Below are 27,992 nucleotides of genomic sequence, written 5' to 3' on the forward strand. Positions count from 1 at the left end.
GCAAATTTGAATGAGAATGTGCTAGCTTGCAGCAACGTGCTATATGTTCTGAATGCCCGAATTGGGAATCTGTGTCAAAACTTTGTTAGGAATTATGTGATCCTTACTAGCTGGAAGTAAGGGAGATGGGGCATGAAGTTATTTCTTGGAGTTGGAGACATACCAAGTTTAGCTCAGTTCTGGGCATCTTTGAAATACCTATACAAACTTGTTCCTACCTAGTAACTTGCATCTTTGAATGAGAATCTGCTTGCTTACAGCAACGTGCTATATGTTCTGAATGCCCGAATTGGCAATCTGTGTCAAAACTTTGTTAGGAATTATGTGATCCTTACTAGCTGGAAGTAAGGGAGATGGGGCATGAAGTTATTTCTAGGAGTTGGACACATACCAAGTTTAGCTCAGTTCTGGGCATCCTTGAAATACCTATACAAACTTGTTCCTACCTAGTAACTTGCAACTTTTAATGAAAATGTGCTTGCTTACAGCAACGTGCTATATGTTCTGAATGCCCGAATTGGGAATCTGTGTCAAAACTTTGTTAGGAATTATGTGATCCTTACTAGCTGGAAGTAAGGGAGATGGGGCATGAAGTTATTTCTAGGAGTTGGACACATACCAAGTTTAGCTCAGTTCTGGGCATCTTTGAAATACCTATACAAACTTGTTCCTACCTAGTAACTTGCATCTTTGAATGAGAATCTGCTTGCTTACAGCAACGTGCTATATGTTCTGAATGCCCGAATTGGGAATCTGTGTCAAAACTTTGTTAGGAATTATGTGATCCGTACTAGCTGGAAGTAAGGGAGATGGGGCATGAAGTTATTTCTTGGAGTTGGACACATACCAAGTTTAGCTCAGTTCTGGGCATCTTTGAAATTCCTATACAAACTTGTTCCTACATAGTAACTTGCATCTTTGAATGAGAATGTGCTTGCTTACAGCAACGTGCTATATGTTCTGAATGCCCGAATTGGCAATCTGTGTCAAAACTTTGTTAGGAATTATGTGATCCTTACTAGCTGGAAGTAAGGGAGATGGGGCATGAAGTTATTTCTAGGAGTTGGACACATACGAAGTTTAGCTCAGTTCTGGGCATCTTTGAAATACCTATACAAACTTGTTCCTACATAGTAACTTGCATCTTTGAATGAGAATCTGCTTGCTTACAGCAACGTGCTATATGTTCTGAATGCCCGAATTGGGAATCTGTGTCAAAACTTTGTTAGGAATTATGTGATCCTTACTAGCTGGAAGTAAGGGAGATGGGGCATGAAGTTATTTCTAGGAGTTGGACACATACCAAGTTTAGCTCAGTTCTGGGCATCTTTGAAATACCTATACAAACTTGTTCCTACATAGTAACTTGCATCTTTGAATGAGAATCTGCTTGCTTACAGCAACGTGCTATATGTTCTGAATGCCCGAATTGGGAATCTGTGTCAAAACTTTGTTAGGAATTATGTGATCCTTACTAGCTGGAAGTAAGGGAGATGGGGCATGAAGTTATTTCTAGGAGTTGGACACATACCAAGTTTAGCTCAGTTCTGGGCATCTTTGAAATACCTATACAAACTTGTTCCTACATAGTAACTTGCAACTTTGCATGAGAATGTGCTTGCTTACAGCAACGTGCTATATGTTCTGAATGCCCGAATTGGGAATCTGTGTCAAAACTTTGTTAGGAATTATGTGATCCTTACCAGCTGGAAGTAAGGGAGATGGGGCATGAAGTTATTTCTAGGAGATGGACACATACCAAGTTTAGCTGAGTTCTGGGCATCTTTGAAATACCTATACAAACTTGTTCCTACATAGTAACTTGCAACTTTGAATGAGAATGTGCTTGCTTACAGCAACGTGCTATATGTTCTGAATGCCCGAATTGGCAATCTGTGTCAAAACTTTGTTAGGAAATATGTGATCCTTACTAGCTGGAAGTAAGGGAGATGGGGCATGAAATTATTTCTAGGAGTTGGACACATACCAAGTTTAGCTCAGTTCTGGGCATCTTTGAAATACCTATACAAACTTGTTCCTACCTAGTAACTTGCAACTTTGAATGAGAATGTGCTTGCTTACAGCAACGTGCTATATGTTCTGAATGCCCGAATTGGGAATCTGTGTCAAAACTTTGTTAGGAATTATGTGATCCTTACTAGCTGGAAGTAAGGGAGATGGGGCATGAAGTTATTTCTAGGAGTTGGACACATACCAAGTTTAGCTCAGTTCTGGGAATCTTTGAAATACCTATACAAACTTGTTCCTACCTAGTAACTTGCATCTTTGAATGAGAATCTGCTTGCTTGCAGCAACGTGCTATATGTTCTGAATGCCCGAATTGGGAATCTGTGTCAAAACTTCGTTAGGAATTATGTGATCCTTACTAGCTGGAAGTAAGGCAGAGGGGGCATGAAGTTATTTCTAGGAGTTGGACACATACCAAGTTTAGCTCAGTTCTGGGCATCTTTGAAATACCTATACAAACTTGTTCCTACATAGTAACTTGCATCTTTGAATGAGAATCTGCTTGCTTACAGCAACGTGCTATATGTTCTGAATGCCCGAATTGGGAATCTGTGTCAAAACTTTGTTAGGAATTATGTGATCCGTACTAGCTGGAAGTAAGGGAGATGGGGCATGAAGTTATTTCTTGGAGTTGGACACATACCAAGTTTAGCTCAGTTCTGGGCATCTTTGAAATTCCTATACAAACTTGTTCCTACATAGTAACTTGCATCTTTGAATGAAAATGTGCTTGCTTACAGCAACGTGCTATATGATCTGAATGCCCGAATTGGCAATCTGTGTCAAAACTTTGTTAGGAATTATGTGATCCTTACTAGCTGGAAGTAAGGGAGATGGGGCATGAAGTTATTTCCAGGAGTTGGACACATACCAAGTTTAGCTCAGTTCTGGGCATCTTTGAAATACCTATACAAACTTGTTCCTACATAGTAACTTGCATCTTTGAATGGGAATCTGCTTGCTTACAGCAACGTGCTATATGTTCTGAATGCCCGAATTGGGAATCTGTGTCAAAACTTTGTTAGGAATTATGTGATCCTTACTAGCTGGAAGTAAGGGAGATGGGGCATGAAGTTATTTCTAGGAGTTGGACACATACCAAGTTTAGCTCAGTTCTGGGCATCTTTGAAATACCTATACAAACTTGTTCCTACATAGTAACTTGCAACTTTGAATGAGAATGTGCTTGCTTACAGCAACGTGCTATATGTTCTGAATGCCCGAATTGGGAATCTGTGTCAAAACTTTGTTAGGAATTATGTGATCCTTACTAGCTGGAAGTAAGGGAGATGGGGCATGAAGTTATTTCTAGGAGTTGGACACATACCAAGTTTAGCTCAGTTCTGGGCATCTTTGAAATTCCTATACAAACTTGTTCTTACATAGTAACTTGCAACTTTGAATGAGAATGTGCTTGCTTACAGCAACGTGCTATATGTTCTGAATGCCCGAATTGGGAATCTGTGTCAAAACTTTGTTAGGAATTATGTGATCCGTAGTAGCTGGAAGTAAGGGAGATGGGGCATGAAGTTATTTCTTGGAGTTGGACACATACCAAGTTTAGATCAGTTCTGGGCATCTTTGAAATTCCTATACAAACTTGTTCCTACATAGTAACTTGCATCTTTGAATGAGAATGTGCTTGCTTACAGCAACGTGCTATATGTTCTGAATGCCCGAATTGGGAATCTGTGGCAAAACTTTGTTAGGAATTATGTGATCCTTACTAGCTGGAAGTAAGGGAGATGGGGCATGAAGTTATTTCTAGGAGTTGGACACATACCAAGTTTAGCTCAGTTCTGGGCATCTTTGAAATACCTATACAAACTTGTTCCTACATAGTAACTTGCATCTTTGAATGAGAATCTGCTTGCTTACAGCAACGTGATATATGTTCTGAATGCCCGAATTGGCAATCTGTGTCAAAACTTTGTTAGGAATTATGTGATCCTTACTAGCTGGAAGTAAGGGAGATGGGGCATGAAGTTATTTCTAGGAGTTGGACACACACCAAGTTTAGCTCAGTTCTGGGCATCTTTGAAATACCTATACAAACTTGTTCCTACCTAGTAACTTGGAACTTTGAATGAAAATGTGCTTGCTTACAGCAACGTGCTATATGTTCTGAATGCCCGAATTGGGAATCTGTGTCAAAACTTTGTTAGGAATTATGTCATCCTTACTAGCTGGAAGTAAGGGAGATGGGGCATGAAGTTATTTCTAGGAGTTGGACACATACCAAGTTTAGCTCAGTTCTGGGCATCTTTGAAATACCTATACAAACTTGTTCCTACCTAGTAACTTGCATCTTTGAATGAGAATCTGCTTGCTTACAGCAACGTGCTATATGTTCTGAATGCCCGAATTGGGAATCTGTGTCAAAACTTTGTTAGGAATTATGTGATCCTTACTAGCTGGAAGTAAGGGAGATGGGGCATGAAGTTATTTCTAGGAGTTGGACACATACCAAGTTTAGCTCAGTTCTGGGCATCTTTGAAATACCTATACAAACTTGTTCCTACATAGTAACTTGCAACTTTGAATGAGAATGTGCTTGCTTACAGCAACGTGCTATATGTTCTGAATGCCCGAATTGGGAATCTGTGTCAAAACTTTGTTAGGAATTATGTGATCCTTACTAGCTGGAAGTAAGGGAGATGGGGCATGAAATTATTTCTAGGAGTTGGACACATACCAAGTTTAGCTCAGTTCTGGGCATCTTTGAAATACCTATACAAACTTGTTCCTACATAGTAACTTGCAACTTTGAATGAAAATGTGCTTGCTTACAGCAACGTGCTATATGTTCTGAATGCCCGAATTGGGAATCTGTGTCAAAACTTTGTTAGGAATTATGTGATCCTTACTAGCTGGAAGTAAGGGAGATGGGGCATGAAGTTATTTCTAGGAGTTGGACACATACCAAGTTTAGCTCAGTTCTGGGCATCTTTGAAATACCTATACAAACTTGTTCCTACATAGTAACTTGCAACTTTGAATGAGAATGTGCTAGCTTGCAGCATCGTGCTATATGTTCTGAATGCCCGAATTGGGAATCTGTGTCAAAACTTTGTTAGGAATTATGTGATCCTTACTAGCTGGAAGTAAGGGAGATGGGGCATGAAGTTATTTCTAGGAGTGGGACACATACCAAGTTTAGCTCAGTTCTGGGCATCTTTGAAATACCTATACAAACTTGTTCCTACCTAGTAACTTGCATCTTTGAATGAGAATCTGCTTGCTTACAGCAACGTGCTATATGTTCTGAATGCCCGAATTGGCAATCTGTGTCAAAACTTTGTTAGGAATTATGTGATCCTTACTAGCTGGAAGTAAGGGAGATGGGGCATGAAGTTATTTCTAGGAGTTGGACACATACCAAGTTTAGCTCAGTTCTGGGCATCCTTGAAATACCTATACAAACTTGTTCCTACCTAGTAACTTGCAACTTTTAATGAAAATGTGCTTGCTTACAGCAACGTGCTATATGTTCTGAATGCCCGAATTGGGAATCTGTGTCAAAACTTTGTTAGGAATTATGTGATCCTTACTAGCTGGAAGTAAGGGAGATGGGGCATGAAGTTATTTCTAGGAGTTGGACACATACCAAGTTTAGCTCAGTTCTGGGCATCTTTGAAATACCTATACAAACTTGTTCCTACCTAGTAACTTGCATCTTTGAATGAGAATCTGCTTGCTTACAGCAACGTGCTATATGTTCTGAATGCCCGAATTGGGAATCTGTGTCAAAACTTTGTTAGGAATTATGTGATCCGTACTAGCTGGAAGTAAGGGAGATGGGGCATGAAGTTATTTCTTGGAGTTGGACACATACCAAGTTTAGCTCAGTTCTGGGCATCTTTGAAATTCCTATACAAACTTGTTCCTACATAGTAACTTGCATCTTTGAATGAGAATGTGCTTGCTTACAGCAACGTGCTATATGTTCTGAATGCCCGAATTGGCAATCTGTGTCAAAACTTTGTTAGGAATTATGTGATCCTTACTAGCTGGAAGTAAGGGAGATGGGGCATGAAGTTATTTCTAGGAGTTGGACACATACGAAGTTTAGCTCAGTTCTGGGCATCTTTGAAATACCTATACAAACTTGTTCCTACATAGTAACTTGCATCTTTGAATGAGAATCTGCTTGCTTACAGCAACGTGCTATATGTTCTGAATGCCCGAATTGGGAATCTGTGTCAAAACTTTGTTAGGAATTATGTGATCCTTACTAGCTGGAAGTAAGGGAGATGGGGCATGAAGTTATTTCTAGGAGTTGGACACATACCAAGTTTAGCTCAGTTCTGGGCATCTTTGAAATACCTATACAAACTTGTTCCTACATAGTAACTTGCATCTTTGAATGAGAATCTGCTTGCTTACAGCAACGTGCTATATGTTCTGAATGCCCGAATTGGGAATCTGTGTCAAAACTTTGTTAGGAATTATGTGATCCTTACTAGCTGGAAGTAAGGGAGATGGGGCATGAAGTTATTTCTAGGAGTTGGACACATACCAAGTTTAGCTCAGTTCTGGGCATCTTTGAAATACCTATACAAACTTGTTCCTACATAGTAACTTGCAACTTTGCATGAGAATGTGCTTGCTTACAGCAACGTGCTATATGTTCTGAATGCCCGAATTGGGAATCTGTGTCAAAACTTTGTTAGGAATTATGTGATCCTTACCAGCTGGAAGTAAGGGAGATGGGGCATGAAGTTATTTCTAGGAGATGGACACATACCAAGTTTAGCTCAGTTCTGGGCATCTTTGAAATACCTATACAAACTTGTTCCTACATAGTAACTTGCAACTTTGAATGAGAATGTGCTTGCTTACAGCAACGTGCTATATGTTCTGAATGCCCGAATTGGCAATCTGTGTCAAAACTTTGTTAGGAATTATGTGATCCTTACTAGCTGGAAGTAAGGGAGATGGGGCATGAAATTATTTCTAGGAGTTGGACACATACCAAGTTTAGCTCAGTTCTGGGCATCTTTGAAATACCTATACAAACTTGTTCCTACCTAGTAACTTGCAACTTTGAATGAGAATGTGCTTGCTTACAGCAACGTGCTATATGTTCTGAATGCCCGAATTGGGAATCTGTGTCAAAACTTTGTTAGGAATTATGTGATCCTTACTAGCTGGAAGTAAGGGAGATGGGGCATGAAGTTATTTCTAGGAGTTGGACACATACCAAGTTTAGCTCAGTTCTGGGAATCTTTGAAATACCTATACAAACTTGTTCCTACCTAGTAACTTGCATCTTTGAATGAGAATCTGCTTGCTTGCAGCAACGTGCTATATGTTCTGAATGCCCGAATTGGGAATCTGTGTCAAAACTTCGTTAGGAATTATGTGATCCTTACTAGCTGGAAGTAAGGCAGAGGGGGCATGAAGTTATTTCTAGGAGTTGGACACATACCAAGTTTAGCTCAGTTCTGGGCATCTTTGAAATACCTATACAAACTTGTTCCTACATAGTAACTTGCATCTTTGAATGAGAATCTGCTTGCTTACAGCAACGTGCTATATGTTCTGAATGCCCGAATTGGGAATCTGTGTCAAAACTTTGTTAGGAATTATGTGATCCGTACTAGCTGGAAGTAAGGGAGATGGGGCATGAAGTTATTTCTTGGAGTTGGACACATACCAAGTTTAGCTCAGTTCTGGGCATCTTTGAAATTCCTATACAAACTTGTTCCTACATAGTAACTTGCATCTTTGAATGAAAATGTGCTTGCTTACAGCAACGTGCTATATGATCTGAATGCCCGAATTGGCAATCTGTGTCAAAACTTTGTTAGGAATTATGTGATCCTTACTAGCTGGAAGTAAGGGAGATGGGGCATGAAGTTATTTCTAGGAGTTGGACACATACCAAGTTTAGCTCAGTTCTGGGCATCTTTGAAATACCTATACAAACTTGTTCCTACATAGTAACTTGCATCTTTGAATGGGAATCTGCTTGCTTACAGCAACGTGCTATATGTTCTGAATGCCCGAATTGGGAATCTGTGTCAAAACTTTGTTAGGAATTATGTGATCCTTACTAGCTGGAAGTAAGGGAGATGGGGCATGAAGTTATTTCTAGGAGTTGGACACATACCAAGTTTAGCTCAGTTCTGGGCATCTTTGAAATACCTATACAAACTTGTTCCTACATAGTAACTTGCAACTTTGAATGAGAATGTGCTTGCTTACAGCAACGTGCTATATGTTCTGAATGCCCGAATTGGGAATCTGTGTCAAAACTTTGTTAGGAATTATGTGATCCTTACTAGCTGGAAGTAAGGGAGATGGGGCATGAAGTTATTTCTAGGAGTTGGACACATACCAAGTTTAGCTCAGTTCTGGGCATCTTTGAAATTCCTATACAAACTTGTTCCTACATAGTAACTTGCAACTTTGAATGAGAATGTGCTTGCTTACAGCAACGTGCTATATGTTCTGAATGCCCGAATTGGGAATCTGTGTCAAAACTTTGTTAGGAATTATGTGATCCGTAGTAGCTGGAAGTAAGGGAGATGGGGCATGAAGTTATTTCTTGGAGTTGGACACATACCAAGTTTAGCTCAGTTCTGGGCATCTTTGAAATTCCTATACAAACTTGTTCCTACATAGTAACTTGCATCTTTGAATGAGAATGTGCTTGCTTACAGCAACGTGCTATATGTTCTGAATGCCCGAATTGGGAATCTGTGGCAAAACTTTGTTAGGAATTATGTGATCCTTACTAGCTGGAAGTAAGGGAGATGGGGCATGAAGTTATTTCTAGGAGTTGGACACATACCAAGTTTAGCTCAGTTCTGGGCATCTTTGAAATACCTATACAAACTTGTTCCTACATAGTAACTTGCATCTTTGAATGAGAATCTGCTTGCTTACAGCAACGTGATATATGTTCTGAATGCCCGAATTGGCAATCTGTGTCAAAACTTTGTTAGGAATTATGTGATCCTTACTAGCTGGAAGTAAGGGAGATGGGGCATGAAGTTATTTCTAGGAGTTGGACACACACCAAGTTTAGCTCAGTTCTGGGCATCTTTGAAATACCTATACAAACTTGTTCCTACCTAGTAACTTGGAACTTTGAATGAAAATGTGCTTGCTTACAGCAACGTGCTATATGTTCTGAATGCCCGAATTGGGAATCTGTGTCAAAACTTTGTTAGGAATTATGTGATCCGTACTAGCTGGAAGTAAGGGAGATGGGGCATGAAGTTATTTCTTGGAGTTGGACACATACCAAGTTTAGCTCAGTTCTGGGCATCTTTGAAATTCCTATACAAACTTGTTCCTACATAGTAACTTGCATCTTTGAATGAGAATGTGCTTGCTTACAGCAACGTGCTATATGTTCTGAATGCCCAAATTGGGAATCTGTGTCAAAACTTTGTTAGGAATTATGTGATCCTTACTAGCTGGAAGTAAGGGAGATGGGGCATGAAGTTATTTCTAGGAGTTGGACACATACCAAGTTTAGCTCAGTTCTGGGCATCTTTGAAATACCTATACAAACTTGTTCCTACATAGTAACTTGCATCTTTGAATGAGAATCTGCTTGCTTACAGCAACGTGCTATATGTTCTGAATGCCCGAATTGGGAATCTGTGTCAAAACTTTGTTAGGAATTATGTGATCCTTACTAGCTGGAAGTAAGGGAGATGGGGCATGAAGTTATTTCTAGGAGTTGGACACATACCAAGTTTAGCTCAGTTCTGGGCATCTTTGAAATACCTATACAAACTTGTTCCTACCTAGTAACTTGCATCTTTGAATGAGAATCTGCTTGCTTACAGCAACGTGCTATATGTTCTGAATGCCCGAATTGGGAATCTGTGTCAAAACTTTGTTAGGAATTATGTGATCCTTACTAGCTGGAAGTAAGGGAGATGGGGCATGAAGTTATTTCTAGGAGTTGGACACATACCAAGTTTAGCTCAGTTCTGGGCATCTTTGAAATACCTATACAAACTTGTTCCTACATAGTAACTTGCAACTTTGAATGAAAATGAGCTTGCTTACAGCAACGTGCTATATGTTCTGAATGCCCGAATTGGGAATCTGTGTCAAAACTTTGTTAGGAATTATGTGATCCTTACCAGCTGGAAGTAAGGGAGATGGGGCATGAAGTTATTTCTAGGAGATGGACACATACCAAGTTTAGCTCAGTTCTGGGCATCTTTGAAATACCTATACAAACTTGTTCCTACATAGTAACTTGCATCTTTGAATGAGAATCTGCTTGCTTAGAGCAACGTGCTATATGTTCTGAATGCCCGAATTGGGAATCTGTGTCAAAACTTTGTTAGGAATTATGTGATCCGTACTAGCTGGAAGTAAGGGAGATGGGTCATGAAGTTATTTCTTGGAGTTAGACACATACCAAGTTTAGCTCAGTTCTGGGCATCTTTGAAATTCCTATACAAACTTGTTCCTACATAGTAACTTGCAACTTTGAATGAAAATGAGCTTGCTTACAGCAACGTGCTATATGTTCTGAATGCCCGAATTGGGAATCTGTGTCAAAACTTTGTTAGGAATTATGTGATCCTTACCAGCTGGAAGTAAGGGAGATGGGGCATGAAGTTATTTCTTGGAGTTGGAGCCATACCAAGTTTAGCTCAGTTCTGGGCATCTTTGAAATACCTATACAAACTTGTTCCTACATAGTAACTTGCAACTTTGAATGAGAATGTGCTTGCTTACAGCAACGTGCTATATGTTCTGAATGCCCGAATTGGGAATCTGTGGCAAAACTTTGTTAGGAATTATGTGATCCTTACTAGCTGGAAGTAAGGGAGATGGGGCATGAAGTTATTTCTAGGAGTTGGACACATACCAAGTTTAGCTCAGTTCTGGGCATCTTTGAAATACCTATACAAACTTGTTCCTACATAGTAACTTGCATCTTTGAATGAGAATCTGCTTGCTTACAGCAACGTGATATATGTTCTGAATGCCCGAATTGGCAATCTGTGTCAAAACTTTGTTAGGAATTATGTGATCCTTACTAGCTGGAAGTAAGGGAGATGGGGCATGAAGTTATTTCTAGGAGTTGGACACACACCAAGTTTAGCTCAGTTCTGGGCATCTTTGAAATACCTATACAAACTTGTTCCTACCTAGTAACTTGGAACTTTGAATGAAAATGTGCTTGCTTACAGCAACGTGCTATATGTTCTGAATGCCCGAATTGGGAATCTGTGTCAAAACTTTGTTAGGAATTATGTGATCCGTACTAGCTGGAAGTAAGGGAGATGGGGCATGAAGTTATTTCTTGGAGTTGGACACATACCAAGTTTAGCTCAGTTCTGGGCATCTTTGAAATTCCTATACAAACTTGTTCCTACATAGTAACTTGCATCTTTGAATGAGAATGTGCTTGCTTACAGCAACGTGCTATATGTTCTGAATGCCCAAATTGGGAATCTGTGTCAAAACTTTGTTAGGAATTATGTGATCCTTACTAGCTGGAAGTAAGGGAGATGGGGCATGAAGTTATTTCTAGGAGTTGGACACATACCAAGTTTAGCTCAGTTCTGGGCATCTTTGAAATACCTATACAAACTTGTTCCTACATAGTAACTTGCATCTTTGAATGAGAATCTGCTTGCTTACAGCAACGTGCTATATGTTCTGAATGCCCGAATTGGGAATCTGTGTCAAAACTTTGTTAGGAATTATGTGATCCTTACTAGCTGGAAGTAAGGGAGATGGGGCATGAAGTTATTTCTAGGAGTTGGACACATACCAAGTTAAGCTCAGTTCTGGGCATCTTTGAAATACCTATACAAACTTGTTCCTACCTAGTAACTTGCATCTTTGAATGAGAATCTGCTTGCTTACAGCAACGTGCTATATGTTCTGAATGCCCGAATTGGGAATCTGTGTCAAAACTTTGTTAGGAATTATGTGATCCTTACTAGCTGGAAGTAAGGGAGATGGGGCATGAAGTTATTTCTAGGAGTTGGACACATACCAAGTTTAGCTCAGTTCTGGGCATCTTTGAAATACCTATACAAACTTGTTCCTACATAGTAACTTGCAACTTTGAATGAAAATGAGCTTGCTTACAGCAACGTGCTATATGTTCTGAATGCCCGAATTGGGAATCTGTGTCAAAACTTTGTTAGGAATTATGTGATCCTTACCAGCTGGAAGTAAGGGAGATGGGGCATGAAGTTATTTCTAGGAGATGGACACATACCAAGTTTAGCTCAGTTCTGGGCATCTTTGAAATACCTATACAAACTTGTTCCTACATAGTAACTTGCATCTTTGAATGAGAATCTGCTTGCTTAGAGCAACGTGCTATATGTTCTGAATGCCCGAATTGGGAATCTGTGTCAAAACTTTGTTAGGAATTATGTGATCCGTACTAGCTGGAAGTAAGGGAGATGGGTCATGAAGTTATTTCTTGGAGTTAGACACATACCAAGTTTAGCTCAGTTCTGGGCATCTTTGAAATTCCTATACAAACTTGTTCCTACATAGTAACTTGCAACTTTGAATGAAAATGAGCTTGCTTACAGCAACGTGCTATATGTTCTGAATGCCCGAATTGGGAATCTGTGTCAAAACTTTGTTAGGAATTATGTGATCCTTACCAGCTGGAAGTAAGGGAGATGGGGCATGAAGTTATTTCTAGGAGATGGACACATACCAAGTTTAGCTCAGTTCTGGGCATCTTTGAAATACCTATACAAACTTGTTCCTACATAGTAACTTGCATCTTTGAATGAGAATCTGCTTGCTTACAGCAACGTGCTATATGTTCTGAATGCCCGAATTGGGAATCTGTGTCAAAACTTTGTTAGGAATTATGTGATCCGTACTAGCTGGAAGTAAGGGAGATGGGTCATGAAGTTATTTCTTGGAGTTGGACACATACCAAGTTTAGCTCAGTTCTGGGCATCTTTGAAATTCCTATACAAACTTGTTCCTACATAGTAACTTGCATCTTTGAATGAGAATGTGCTTGCTTACAGCAACGTGCTATATGTTCTGAATGCCCGAATTGGCAATCTGTGTCAAAACTTTGTTAGGAATTATGTGATCCTTACTAGCTGGAAGTAAGGGAGATGGGGCATGAAGTTATTTCTAGGAGTTGGACACATACCAAGTTTAGCTCAGTTCTGGGCATCTTTGAAATACCTATACAAACTTGTTCCTACCTAGTAACTTGCATCTTTGAATGAGAATCTGCTTGCTTACAGCAACGTGCTATATGTTCTGAATGCCCGAATTGGGAATCTGTGTCAAAACTTTGTTAGGAATTATGTGATCCTTACTAGCTGGAAGTAAGGGAGATGGGGCATGAAGTTATTTCTAGGAGTTGGACACATACCAAGTTTAGCTCAGTTCTGGGCATCTTTGAAATACCTATACAAACTTGTTACTACATAGTAACTTGCAACTTTGAATGAAAATCTGCTTGCTTACAGCAACGTGCTATATGTTCTGAATGCCCGAATTGGGAATCTGTGTCAAAACTTTGTTAGGAATTATGTGATCCTTACTAGCTGGAAGTAAGGGAGATGGGGCATGAAGTTATTTCTAGGAGTTGGACACATACCAAGTTTAGCTCAGTTCTGGGCATCTTTGAAATACCTATACAAACTTGTTCCTACATAGTAACTTGCAACTTTGAATGAGAATGTGCTTGCTTACAGCAACGTGCTATATGTTCTGAATGCCCGAATTGGGAATCTGTGTCAAAACTTTGTTAGGAATTATGTGATCCTTACTAGCTGGAAGTAAGGGAGATGGGGCATGAAGTTATTTCTAGGAGTTGGACACATACCAAGTTTAGCTCAGTTCTGGGCATCTTTGAAATTCCTATACAAACTTGTTCCTACATAGTAACTTGCAACTTTGAATGAGAATGTGCTTGCTTACAGCAACGTGCTATATGTTCTGAATGCCCGAATTGGGAATCTGTGTCAAAACTTTGTTAGGAATTATGTGATCCTTACTAGCTGGAAGTAAGGGAGATGGGGCATGAAGTTATTTCTAGGAGTTGGACACATACCAAGTTTAGCTCAGTTCTGGGCATCTTTGAAATACCTATACAAACTTGTTCCTACATAGTAACTTGCATCTTTGAATGAGAATCTGCTTGCTTACAGCACTGTGATATATGTTCTGAATGCCCGAATTGGCAATCTGTGTCAAAACTTTGTTAGGAATTATGTGATCCTTACTAGCTGGAAGTAAGGGAGATGGGGCATGAAGTTATTTCTAGGAGTTGGACACATACCAAGTTTAGCTCAGTTCTGGGCATCTTTGAAATACCTATACAAACTTGTTCCTACATAGTAACTTGCAACTTTGAATGAGAATGTGCTTGCTTACAGCAACGTGCTATATGTTCTGAATGCCCGAATTGGCAATCTGTGTCAAAACTTTGTTAGGAATTATGTGATCCTTACTAGCTGGAAGTAAGGGAGATGGGGCATGAAATTATTTCTAGGAGTTGGACACATACCAAGTTTAGCTCAGTTCTGGGCATCTTTGAAATACCTATACAAACTTGTTCCTACCTAGTAACTTGCAACTTTGAATGAGAATGTGCTTGCTTACAGCAACGTGCTATATGTTCTGAATGCCCGAATTGGGAATCTGTGTCAAAACTTTGTTAGGAATGATGTGATCCTTACTAGCTGGAAGTAAGGGAGATGGGGCATGAAGTTATTTCTAGGAGTTGGACACATACCAAGTTTAGCTCAGTTCTGGGCATCTTTGAAATACCTATACAAACTTGTTCCTACCTAGTAACTTGCATCTTTGAATGAGAATCTGCTTGCTTACAGCAACGTGCTATATGTTCTGAATGCCCGAATTGGGAATCTGTGTCAAAACTTTGTTAGGAATTATGTGATCCTTACTAGCTGGAAGTAAGGGAGATGGGGCATGAAGTTATTTCTAGGAGTTGGACACATACCAAGTTTAGCTCAGTTCTGGGCATCTTTGAAATACCTATACAAACTTGTTCCTACATAGTAACTTGCAACTTTGAATGAAAATGTGCTTGCTTACAGCAACGTGCTATATGTTCTGAATGCCCGAATTGGGAATCTGTGTCAAAACTTTGTTAGGAATTATGTGATCCTTACCAGCTGGAAGTAAGGGAGATGGGGCATGAAGTTATTTCTAGGAGATGGACACATACCAAGTTTAGCTCAGTTCTGGGCATCTTTGAAATACCTATACAAACTTGTTCCTACATAGTAACTTGCATCTTTGAATGAGAATCTGCTTGCTTACAGCAACGTGCTATATGTTCTGAATGCCCGAATTGGGAATCTGTGTCAAAACTTTGTTAGGAATTATGTGATCCGTACTAGCTGGAAGTAAGGGAGATGAGTCATGAAGTTATTTCTTGGAGTTGGACACATACCAAGTTTAGCTCAGTTCTGGGCATCTTTGAAATTCCTATACAAACTTGTTCCTACATAGTAACTTGCATCTTTGAATGAGAATGTGCTTGCTTACAGCAACGTGCTATATGTTCTGAATGCCCGAATTGGCAATCTGTGTCAAAACTTTGTTAGGAATTATGTGATCCTTACTAGCTGGAAGTAAGGGAGATGGGGCATGAAGTTATTTCTAGGAGTTGGACACATACCAAGTTTAGCTCAGTTCTGGGCATCTTTGAAATACCTATACAAACTTGTTCCTACATAGTAACTTGCATCTTTGAATGAGAATCTGCTTGCTTACAGCAACGTGCTATATGTTCTGAATGCCCGAATTGGCAATCTGTGTCAAAACTTTGTTAGGAATTATGTGATCCTTACTAGCTGGAAGTAAGGGAGATGGGGCATGAAGTTATTTCTAGGAGTTGGACACATACCAAGTTTAGCTCAGTTCTGGGCATCTTTGAAATACCTATACAAACTTGTTCCTACATAGTAACTTGCAACTTTGAATGAGAATGTGCTTGCTTACAGCAACGTGCTATATGTTCTGAATGCCCGAATTGGGAATCTGTGTCAAAACTTTGTTAGGAATTATGTGATCCGTACTAGCTGGAAGTAAGGGAGATGGGGCATGAAGTTATTTCTTGGAGTTGGACACATACCAAGTTTAGCTCAGTTCTGGGCATCTTTGAAATTCCTATACAAACTTGTTCCTACATAGTAACTTGCATCTTTGAATGAGAATGTGCTTGCTTACAGCAACGTGCTATATGTTCTGAATGCCCGAATTGGCAATCTGTGTCAAAACTTTGTTAGGAATTATGTGATCCTTACTAGCTGGAAGTAAGGGAGATGGGGCATGAAGTTATTTCTAGTAGTTGGACACATACCAAGTTTAGCTCAGTTCTGGGCATCTTTGAAATACCTATACAAACTTGTTCCTACATAGTAACTTGCATCTTTGAATGAGAATCTGCTTGCTTACAGCAACGTGCTATATGTTCTGAATGCCCGAATTGGGAATCTGTGTCAAAACTTTGTTAGGAATTATGTGATCCTTACTAGCTGGAAGTAAGGGAGATGGGGCATGAAGTTATTTCTAGGAGTTGGACACATACCAAGTTTAGCTCAGTTCTGGGCATCTTTGAAATACCTATACAAACTTGTTCCTACCTAGTAACTTGCATCTTTGAATGAGAATCTGCTTGCTTACAGCAACGTGCTATATGTTCTGAATGCCCGAATTGGGAATCTGTGTCAAAACTTTGTTAGGAATTATGTGATCCTTACTAGCTGGAAGTAAGGGAGATGGGGCATGAAGTTATTTCTAGGAGTTGGACACATACCAAGTTTAGCTCAGTTCTGGGCATCTTTGAAATACCTATACAAACTTGTTCCTACATAGTAACTTGCAACTTTGAATGAAAATGAGCTTGCTTACAGCAACGTGCTATATGTTCTGAATGCCCGAATTGGGAATCTGTGTCAAAACTTTGTTAGGAATTATGTGATCCTTACCAGCTGGAAGTAAGGGAGATGGGGCATGAAGTTATTTCTAGGAGTTGGACACATACCAAGTTTAGCTCAGTTCTGGGCATCTTTGAAATACCTATACAAACTTGTTCCTACATAGTAACTTGCATCTTTGAATGAGAATCTGCTTGCTTACAGCAACGTGCTATATGTTCTGAATGCCCGAATTGGGAATCTGTGTCAAAACTTTGTTAGGAATTATGTGATCCGTACTAGCTGGAAGTAAGGGAGATGGGTCATGAAGTTATTTCTTGGAGTTGGACACATACCAAGTTTAGCTCAGTTCTGGGCATCTTTGAAATTCCTATACAAACTTGTTCCTACATAGTAACTTGCATCTTTGAATGAGAATGTGCTTGCTTACAGCAACGTGCTATATGTTCTGAATGCCCGAATTGGCAATCTGTGTCAAAACTTTGTTAGGAATTATGTGATCCTTACTAGCTGGAAGTAAGGGAGATGGGGCATGAAGTTATTTCTAGGAGTTGGACACATACCAAGTTTAGCTCAGTTCTGGGCATCTTTGAAATACCTATACAAACTTGTTCCTACCTAGTAACTTGCATCTTTGAATGAGAATCTGCTTGCTTACAGCAACGTGCTATATGTTCTGAATGCCCGAATTGGGAATCTGTGTCAAAACTTTGTTAGGAATTATGTGATACTTACTAGCTGGAAGTAAGGGAGATGGGGCATGAAGTTATTTCTAGGAGTTGGACACATACCAAGTTTAGCTCAGTTCTGGGCATCTTTGAAATACCTATACAAACTTGTTCCTACATAGTAACTTGCAACTTTGAATGAAAATCTGCTTGCTTACAGCAACGTGCTATATGTTCTGAATGCCCGAATTGGGAATCTGTGTCAAAACTTTGTTAGGAATTATGTGATCCTTACTAGCTGGAAGTAAGGGAGATGGGGCATGAAGTTATTTCTAGGAGTTGGACACATACCAAGTTTAGCTCAGTTCTGGGCATCTTTGAAATACCTATACAAACTTGTTCCTACATAGTAACTTGCAACTTTGAATGAGAATGTGCTTGCTTACAGCAACGTGCTATATGTTCTGAATGCCCGAATTGGGAATCTGTGTCAAAACTTTGTTAGGAATTATGTGATCCTTACTAGCTGGAAGTAAGGGAGATGGGGCATGAAGTTATTTCTAGGAGTTGGACACATACCAAGTTTAGCTCAGTTCTGGGCATCTTTGAAATTCCTATACAAACTTGTTCCTACATAGTAACTTGCAACTTTGAATGAGAATGTGCTTGCTTACAGCAACGTGCTATATGTTCTGAATGCCCGAATTGGGAATCTGTGTCAAAACTTTGTTAGGAATTATGTGATCCTTACTAGCTGGAAGTAAGGGAGATGGGGCATGAAGTTATTTCTAGGAGTTGGACACATACCAAGTTTAGCTCAGTTCTGGGCATCTTTGAAATACCTATACAAACTTGTTCCTACATAGTAACTTGCATCTTTGAATGAGAATCTGCTTGCTTACAGCACTGTGATATATGTTCTGAATGCCCGAATTGGCAATCTGTGTCAAAACTTTGTTAGGAATTATGTGATCCTTACTAGCTGGAAGTAAGGGAGATGGGGCATGAAGTTATTTCTAGGAGTTGGACACATACCAAGTTTAGCTCAGTTCTGGGCATCTTTGAAATACCTATACAAACTTGTTCCTACATAGTAACTTGCAACTTTGAATGAGAATGTGCTTGCTTACAGCAACGTGCTATATGTTCTGAATGCCCGAATTGGCAATCTGTGTCAAAACTTTGTTAGGAATTATGTGATCCTTACTAGCTGGAAGTAAGGGAGATGGGGCATGAAGTTATTTCTAGGAGTTGGACACATACCAAGTTTAGCTCAGTTCTGGGCATCTTTGAAATACCTATACAAACTTGTTCCTACCTAGTAACTTGCAACTTTGAATGAGAATGTGCTTGCTTACAGCAACGTGCTATATGTTCTGAATGCCCGAATTGGGAATCTGTGTCAAAACTTTGTTAGGAATGATGTGATCCTTACTAGCTGGAAGTAAGGGAGATGGGGCATGAAGTTATTTCTAGGAGTTGGACACATACCAAGTTTAGCTCAGTTCTGGGAATCTTTGAAATACCTATACAAACTTGTTCCTACCTAGTAACTTGCATCTTTGAATGAGAATCTGCTTGCTTGCAGCAACGTGCTATATGTTCTGAATGCCCGAATTGGGAATCTGTGTCAAAACTTCGTTAGGAATTATGTGATCCTTACTAGCTGGAAGTAAGGCAGAGGGGGCATGAAGTTATTTCTAGGAGTTGGACACATACCAAGTTTAGCTCAGTTCTGGGCATCTTTGAAATACCTATACAAACTTGTTCCTACATAGTAACTTGCATCTTTGAATGAGAATCTGCTTGCTTACAGCAACGTGCTATATGTTCTGAATGCCCGAATTGGGAATCTGTGTCAAAACTTTGTTAGGAATTATGTGATCTGTACTAGCTGGAAGTAAGGGAGATGGGGCATGAAGTTATTTCTTGGAGTTGGACACATACCAAGTTTAGCTCAGTTCTGGGCATCTTTGAAATTCCTATACAAACTTGTTCCTACATAGTAACTTGCATCTTTGAATGAGAATGTGCTTGCTTACAGCAACGTGCTATATGATCTGAATGCCCGAATTGGCAATCTGTGTCAAAACTTTGTTAAGAATTATGTGATCCTTACTAGCTGGAAGTAAGGGAGATGGGGCATGAAGTTATTTCTAGGAGTTGGACACATACCAAGTTTAGCTCAGTTCTGGGCATCTTTGAAATACCTATACAAACTTGTTCCTACATAGTAACTTGCATCTTTGAATGGGAATCTGCTTGCTTACAGCAACGTGCTATATGTTCTGAATGCCCGAATTGGCAATCTGTGTCAAAACTTTGTTAGGAATTATGGGATCCTTACTACCTGGAAGTAAGGGAGATGGGGCATGAAGTTATTTCTAGGAGTTGGACACATACCAAGTTTAGCTCAGTTCTGGGCATCTTTGAAATACCTATACAAACTTGTTCCTACATAGTAACTTGCAACTTTGAATGAAAATCTGCTTGCTTACAGCAACGTGCTATATGTTCTGAATGCCCGAATTGGGAATCTGTGTCAAAACTTTGTTAGGAATTATGTGATCCTTACTAGCTGGAAGTAAGGGAGATGGGGCATGAAGTTATTTCTAGGAGTTGGACACATACCAAGTTTAGCTCAGTTCTGGGCATCTTTGAAATACCTATACAAACTTGTTCCTACATAGTAACTTGCAACTTTGAATGAGAATGTGCTTGCTTACAGCAACGTGCTATATGTTCTGAATGCCCGAATTGGCAATATGTGTCAAAACTTTGTTAGGAATTATGTGATCCTTACTAGCTGGAAGTAAGGGAGATGGGGCATGAAGTTATTTCTAGGAGTTGGACACATACCAAGTTTAGCTCAGTTCTGGGCATCTTTGAAATACCTATACAAACTTGTTCCTACATAGTAACTTGCATCTTTGAATGAGAATCTGCTTGCTTACAGCAACGTGATATATGTTCTGAATGCCCGAATTGGCAATCTGTGTCAAAACTTTGGTAGGAATTATGTGATCCTTACTAGCTGGAAGTAAGGGAGATGGGGCATGAAGTTATTTCTAGGAGTTGGACACACACCAAGTTTAGCTCAGTTCTGGGCATCTTTGAAATACCTATACAAACTTGTTCCTACCTAGTAACTTGCAACTTTGAATGAAAATGTGCTTGCTTACAGCAACGTGCTATATGTTCTGAATGCCCGAATTGGGAATATGTGTCAAAACTTTGTTAGGAATTATGTCATCCTTACTAGCTGGAAGTAAGGGAGATGGGGCATGAAGTTATTTCTAGGAGTTGGACACATACCAAGTTTAGCTCAGTTCTGGGAATCTTTGAAATACCTATACAAACTTGTTCCTACCTAGTAACTTGCATCTTTGAATGAGAATCTGCTTGCTTGCAGCAACGTGCTATATGTTCTGAATGCCCGAATTGGGAATCTGTGTCAAAACTTCGTTAGGAATTATGTGATCCTTACTAGCTGGAAGTAAGGCAGAGGGGGCATGAAGTTATTTCTAGGAGTTGGACACATACCAAGTTTAGCTCAGTTCTGGGCATCTTTGAAATACCTATACAAACTTGTTCCTACATAGTAACTTGCAACTTTGAATGAAAATCTGCTTGCTTACAGCAACGTGCTATATGTTCTGAATGCCCGAATTGGGAATCTGTGTCAAAACTTTGTTAGGAATTATGTGATCCTTACTAGCTGGAAGTAAGGGAGATGGGGCATGAAGTTATTTCTAGGAGTTGGACACATACCAAGTTTAGCTCAGTTCTGGGCATCTTTGAAATACCTATACAAACTTGTTCCTACATAGTAACTTGCAACTTTGAATGAGAATGTGCTTGCTTACAGCAACGTGCTATATGTTCTGAATGCCCGAATTGGCAATATGTGTCAAAACTTTGTTAGGAATTATGTGATCCTTACTAGCTGGAAGTAAGGGAGATGGGGCATGAAGTTATTTCTAGGAGTTGGACACATACCAAGTTTAGCTCAGTTCTGGGCATCTTTGAAATACCTATACAAACTTGTTCCTACATAGTAACTTGCATCTTTGAATGAGAATCTGCTTGCTTACAGCAACGTGATATATGTTCTGAATGCCCGAATTGGCAATCTGTGTCAAAACTTTGGTAGGAATTATGTGATCCTTACTAGCTGGAAGTAAGGGAGATGGGGCATGAAGTTATTTCTAGGAGTTGGACACACACCAAGTTTAGCTCAGTTCTGGGCATCTTTGAAATACCTATACAAACTTGTTCCTACCTAGTAACTTGCAACTTTGAATGAAAATGTGCTTGCTTACAGCAACGTGCTATATGTTCTGAATGCCCGAATTGGGAATATGTGTCAAAACTTTGTTAGGAATTATGTCATCCTTACTAGCTGGAAGTAAGGGAGATGGGGCATGAAGTTATTTCTAGGAGTTGGACACATACCAAGTTTAGCTCAGTTCTGGGAATCTTTGAAATACCTATACAAACTTGTTCCTACCTAGTAACTTGCATCTTTGAATGAGAATCTGCTTGCTTGCAGCAACGTGCTATATGTTCTGAATGCCCGAATTGGGAATCTGTGTCAAAACTTCGTTAGGAATTATGTGATCCTTACTAGCTGGAAGTAAGGCAGAGGGGGCATGAAGTTATTTCTAGGAGTTGGACACATACCAAGTTTAGCTCAGTTCTGGGCATCTTTGAAATACCTATACAAACTTGTTCCTACATAGTAACTTGCATCTTTGAATGAGAATCTGCTTGCTTACAGCAACGTGCTATATGTTCTGAATGCCCGAATTGGGAATCTGTGTCAAAACTTGGTTAGGAATTATGTGATCCGTACTAGCTGGAAGTAAGGGAGATGGGGCATGAAGTTATTTCTTGGAGTTGGACACATACCAAGTTTAGCTCAGTTCTGGGCATCTTTGAAATTCCTATACAAACTTGTTCCTACATAGTAACTTGCATCTTTGAATGAGAATGTGCTTGCTTACAGCAACGTGCTATATGATCTGAATGCCCGAATTGGCAATCTGTGTCAAAACTTTGTTAAGAATTATGTGATCCTTACTAGCTGGAAGTAAGGGAGATGGGGCATGAAGTTATTTCTAGGAGTTGGACACATACCAAGTTTAGCTCAGTTCTGGGCATCTTTGAAATACCTATACAAACTTGTTCCTACATAGTAACTTGCATCTTTGAATGGGAATCTGCTTGCTTACAGCAACGTGCTATATGTTCTGAATGCCCGAATTGGCAATCTGTGTCAAAACTTTGTTAGGAATTATGGGATCCTTACTACCTGGAAGTAAGGGAGATGGGGCATGAAGTTATTTCTAGGAGTTGGACACATACCAAGTTTAGCTCAGTTCTGGGCATCTTTGAAATACCTATACAAACTTGTTCCTACATAGTAACTTGCAACTTTGAATGAAAATCTGCTTGCTTACAGCAACGTGCTATATGTTCTGAATGCCCGAATTGGGAATCTGTGTCAAAACTTTGTTAGGAATTATGTGATCCTTACTAGCTGGAAGTAAGGGAGATGGGGCATGAAGTTATTTCTAGGAGTTGGACACATACCAAGTTTAGCTCAGTTCTGGGCATCTTTGAAATACCTATACAAACTTGTTCCTACATAGTAACTTGCAACTTTGAATGAGAATGTGCTTGCTTACAGCAACGTGCTATATGTTCTGAATGCCCGAATTGGCAATATGTGTCAAAACTTTGTTAGGAATTATGTGATCCTTACTAGCTGGAAGTAAGGGAGATGGGGCATGAAGTTATTTCTAGGAGTTGGACACATACCAAGTTTAGCTCAGTTCTGGGCATCTTTGAAATACCTATACAAACTTGTTCCTACATAGTAACTTGCATCTTTGAATGAGAATCTGCTTGCTTACAGCAACGTGATATATGTTCTGAATGCCCGAATTGGCAATCTGTGTCAAAACTTTGGTAGGAATTATGTGATCCTTACTAGCTGGAAGTAAGGGAGATGGGGCATGAAGTTATTTCTAGGAGTTGGACACACACCAAGTTTAGCTCAGTTCTGGGCATCTTTGAAATACCTATACAAACTTGTTCCTACCTAGTAACTTGCAACTTTGAATGAAAATGTGCTTGCTTACAGCAACGTGCTATATGTTCTGAATGCCCGAATTGGGAATATGTGTCAAAACTTTGTTAGGAATTATGTCATCCTTACTAGCTGGAAGTAAGGGAGATGGGGCATGAAGTTATTTCTAGGAGTTGGACACATACCAAGTTTAGCTCAGTTCTGGGCATCTTTGAAATACCTATACAAACTTGTTCCTTCCTAGTAACTTGCATCTTTGAATGAGAATCTGCTTGCTTACAGCAACGTGCTATATGTTCTGAATGCCCGAATTGGGAATCTGTGTCAAAACTTTGTTAGGAATTATGTGATCCTTACTAGCTGGAAGTAAGGGAGATGGGGCATGAAGTTATTTCTAGGAGTTGGACACATACCAAGTTTAGCTCAGTTCTGGGCATCTTTGAAATACCTATACAAACTTGTTCCTACATAGTAACTTGCAACTTTGAATGAAAATGTGCTTGCTTACAGCAACGTGCTATATGTTCTGAATGCCCGAATTGGGAATTTGTGTCAAAACTTTGTTAGGAATTATGTGATCCTTACCAGCTGGAAGTAAGGGAGATGGGGCATGAAGTTATTTCTAGGAGTTGGACACATACCAAGTTTAGCTCAGTTCTGGGCATCTTTGAAATACCTATACAAACTTGTTCCTACATAGTAACTTGCAACTTTGAATGAGAATGTGCTTGCTTACAGCAACGTGCTATATGTTCTGAATGCCCGAATTGGGAATCTGTGTCAAAACTTTGTTAGGAATTATGTGATCCGTACTAGCTGGAAGTAAGGGAGATGGGGCATGAAGTTATTTCTTGGAGTTGGACACATACCAAGTTTAGCTCAGTTCTGGGCATCTTTGAAATTCCTATACAAACTTGTTCCTACATAGTAACTTGCATCTTTGAATGAGAATGTGCTTGCTTACAGCAACGTGCTATATGTTCTGAATGCCCGAATTGGCAATCTGTGTCAAAACTTTGTTAGGAATTATGTGATCCTTACTAGCTGGAAGTAAGGGAGATGGGGCATGAAGATATTTCTAGGAGTTGGACACATACCAAGTTTAGATCAGTTCTGGGCATCTTTGAAATACCTATACAAACTTGTTCCTACATAGTAACTTGCATCTTTGAATGAGAATCTGCTTGCTTACAGCAACGTGCTATATGTTCTGAATGCCCGAATTGGGAATCTGTGTCAAAACTTTGTTAGGAATTATGTGATCCTTACTAGCTGGAAGTAAGGGAGATGGGGCATGAAGTTATTTCTAGGAGTTGGACACATACCAAGTTTAGCTCAGTTCTGGGCATCTTTGAAATACCTATACAAACTTGTTCCTACCTAGTAACTTGCATCTTTGAATGAGAATCTGCTTGCTTACAGCAACGTGCTATATGTTCTGAATGCCCGAATTGGGAATCTGTGTCAAAACTTTGTTAGGAATTGTGTGATCCTTACTAGCTGGAAGTAAGGGAGATGGGGCATGAAGTTATTTCTAGGAGTTGGACACATACCAAGTTTAGCTCAGTTCTGGGCATCTTTGAAATACCTATACAAACTTGTTCCTACATAGTAACTTGCAACTTTGAATGAAAATGTGCTTGCTTACAGCAACGTGCTATATGTTCTGAATGCCCGAATTGGGAATCTGTGTCAAAACTTTGTTAGGAATTATGTGATCCTTACCAGCTGGAAGTAAGGGAGATGGGGCATGAAGTTATTTCTAGGAGATGGACACATACCAAGTTTAGCTCAGTTCTGGGCATCTTTGAAATACCTATACAAACTTGTTCCTACATACTAACTTGCATCTTTGAATGAGAATCTGCTTGCTTACAGCAACGTGCTATATGTTCTGAATGCCCGAATTGGGAATCTGTGTCAAAACTTTGTTAGGAATTATGTGATCCGTACTAGCTGGAAGTAAGGGAGATGAGTCATGAAGTTATTTCTTGGAGTTGGACACATACCAAGTTTAGCTCAGTTCTGGGCATCTTTGAAATTCCTATACAAACTTGTTCCTACATAGTAACTTGCATCTTTGAATGAGAATGTGCTTGCTTACAGCAACGTGCTATATGTTCTGAATGCCCGAATTGGCAATCTGTGTCAAAACTTTGTTAGGAATTATGTGATCCTTACTAGCTGGAAGTAAGGGAGATGGGGCATGAAGTTATTTCTAGGAGTTGGACACATACCAAGTTTAGCTCAGTTCTGGGCATCTTTGAAATACCTATACAAACTTGTTCCTACATAGTAACTTGCATCTTTGAATGAGAATCTGCTTGCTTACAGCAACGTGCTATATGTTCTGAATGCCCGAATTGGGAATCTGTGTCAAAACTTTGTTAGGAATTATGTGATCCTTACTAGCTGGAAGTAAGGGAGATGGGGCATGAAGTTATTTCTAGGAGTTGGACACATACCAAGTTTAGCTCAGTTCTGGGCATCTTTGAAATACCTATACAAACTTGTTCCTACCTAGTAACTTGCAACTTTGAATGAAAATGTGCTTGCTTACAGCAACGTGCTATATGTTCTGAATGCCCGAATTGGGAATCTGTGTCAAAACTTTGTTAGGAATTATGTGATCCTTACTAGCTGGAAGTAAGGGAGATGGGGCATGAAGTTATTTCTAGGAGTTGGACACATACCAAGTTTAGCTCAGTTCTGGGCATCTTTGAAATACCTATACAAACTTGTTCCTACATAGTAACTTGCAACTTTGAATGAAAATCTGCTTGCTTACAGCAACGTGCTATATGTTCTGAATGCCCGAATTGGGAATCTGTGTCAAAACTTTGTTAGGAATTATGTGATCCTTACTAGCTGGAAGTAAGGGAGATGGGGCATGAAGTTATTTCTAGGAGTTGGACACATACCAAGTTTAGCTCAGTTCTGGGCATCTTTGAAATACCTATACAAACTTGTTCCTACATAGTAACTTGCAACTTTGAATGAGAATGTGCTTGCTTACAGCAACGTGCTATATGTTCTGAATGCCCGAATTGGGAATCTGTGTCAAAACTTTGTTAGGAATTATGTGATCCTTACTAGCTGGAAGTAAGGGAGATGGGGCATGAAGTTATTTCTAGGAGTTGGACACATACCAAGTTTAGCTCAGTTCTGGGCATCTTTGAAATTCCTATACAAACTTGTTCCTACATAGTAACTTGCAACTTTGAATGAGAATGTGCTTGCTTACAGCACTGTGATATATGTTCTGAATGCCCGAATTGGCAATCTGTGTCAAAACTTTGTTAGGAATTATGTCATCCTTACTAGCTGGAAGTAAGGGAGATGGGGCATGAAGTTATTTCTAGGAGTTGGACACATACCAAGTTTAGCTCAGTTCTGGGCATCTTTGAAATACCTATACAAACTTGTTCCTACCTAGTAACTTGCATCTTTGAATGAGAATCTGCTTGCTTACAGCAACGTGCTATATGTTCTGAATGCCCGAATTGGGAATCTGTGTCAAAACTTTGTTAGGAATTATGTGATCCTTACTAGCTGGAAGTAAGGGAGATGGGGCATGAAGTTATTTCTAGGAGTTGGACACATACCAAGTTTAGCTCAGTTCTGGGCATCTTTGAAATACCTATACAAACTTGTTCCTACATAGTAACTTGCAACTTTGAATGAAAATGTGCTTGCTTACAGCAACGTGCTATATGTTCTGAATGCCCGAATTGGGAATTTGTGTCAAAACTTTGTTAGGAATTATGTGATCCTTACCAGCTGGAAGTAAGGGAGATGGGGCATGAAGTTATTTCTAGGAGTTGGACACATACCAAGTTTAGCTCAGTTCTGGGCATCTTTGAAATACCTATACAAACTTGTTCCTACATAGTAACTTGCAACTTTGAATGAGAATGTGCTTGCTTACAGCAACGTGCTATATGTTCTGAATGCCCGAATTGGTAATCTGTGTCAAAACTTTGTTAGGAATTATGTGATCCTTACTAGCTGGAAGTAAGGGAGATGGGGCATGAAATTATTTCTAGGAGTTGGACACATACCAAGTTTAGCTCAGTTCTGGGCAACTTTGAAATACCTATACAAACTTGTTCCTACATAGTAACTTGCATCTTTGAATGAGAATCTGCTTGCTTATAGCAAGGTGCTATATGTTCTGAATGCCCGAATTGGCAATCTGTGTCAAAACTTTGTTAGGAATTATGTCATCCTTACTAGCTGGAAGTAAGGGAGATGGGGCATGAAGTTATTTCTAGGAGTTGGACACATACCAAGTTTAGCTCA

This window comes from Diceros bicornis, chromosome 22, assembly GCF_020826845.1.
Source record: "Diceros bicornis minor isolate mBicDic1 chromosome 22, mDicBic1.mat.cur, whole genome shotgun sequence".
NCBI lineage: Eukaryota > Metazoa > Chordata > Mammalia > Perissodactyla > Rhinocerotidae > Diceros > Diceros bicornis.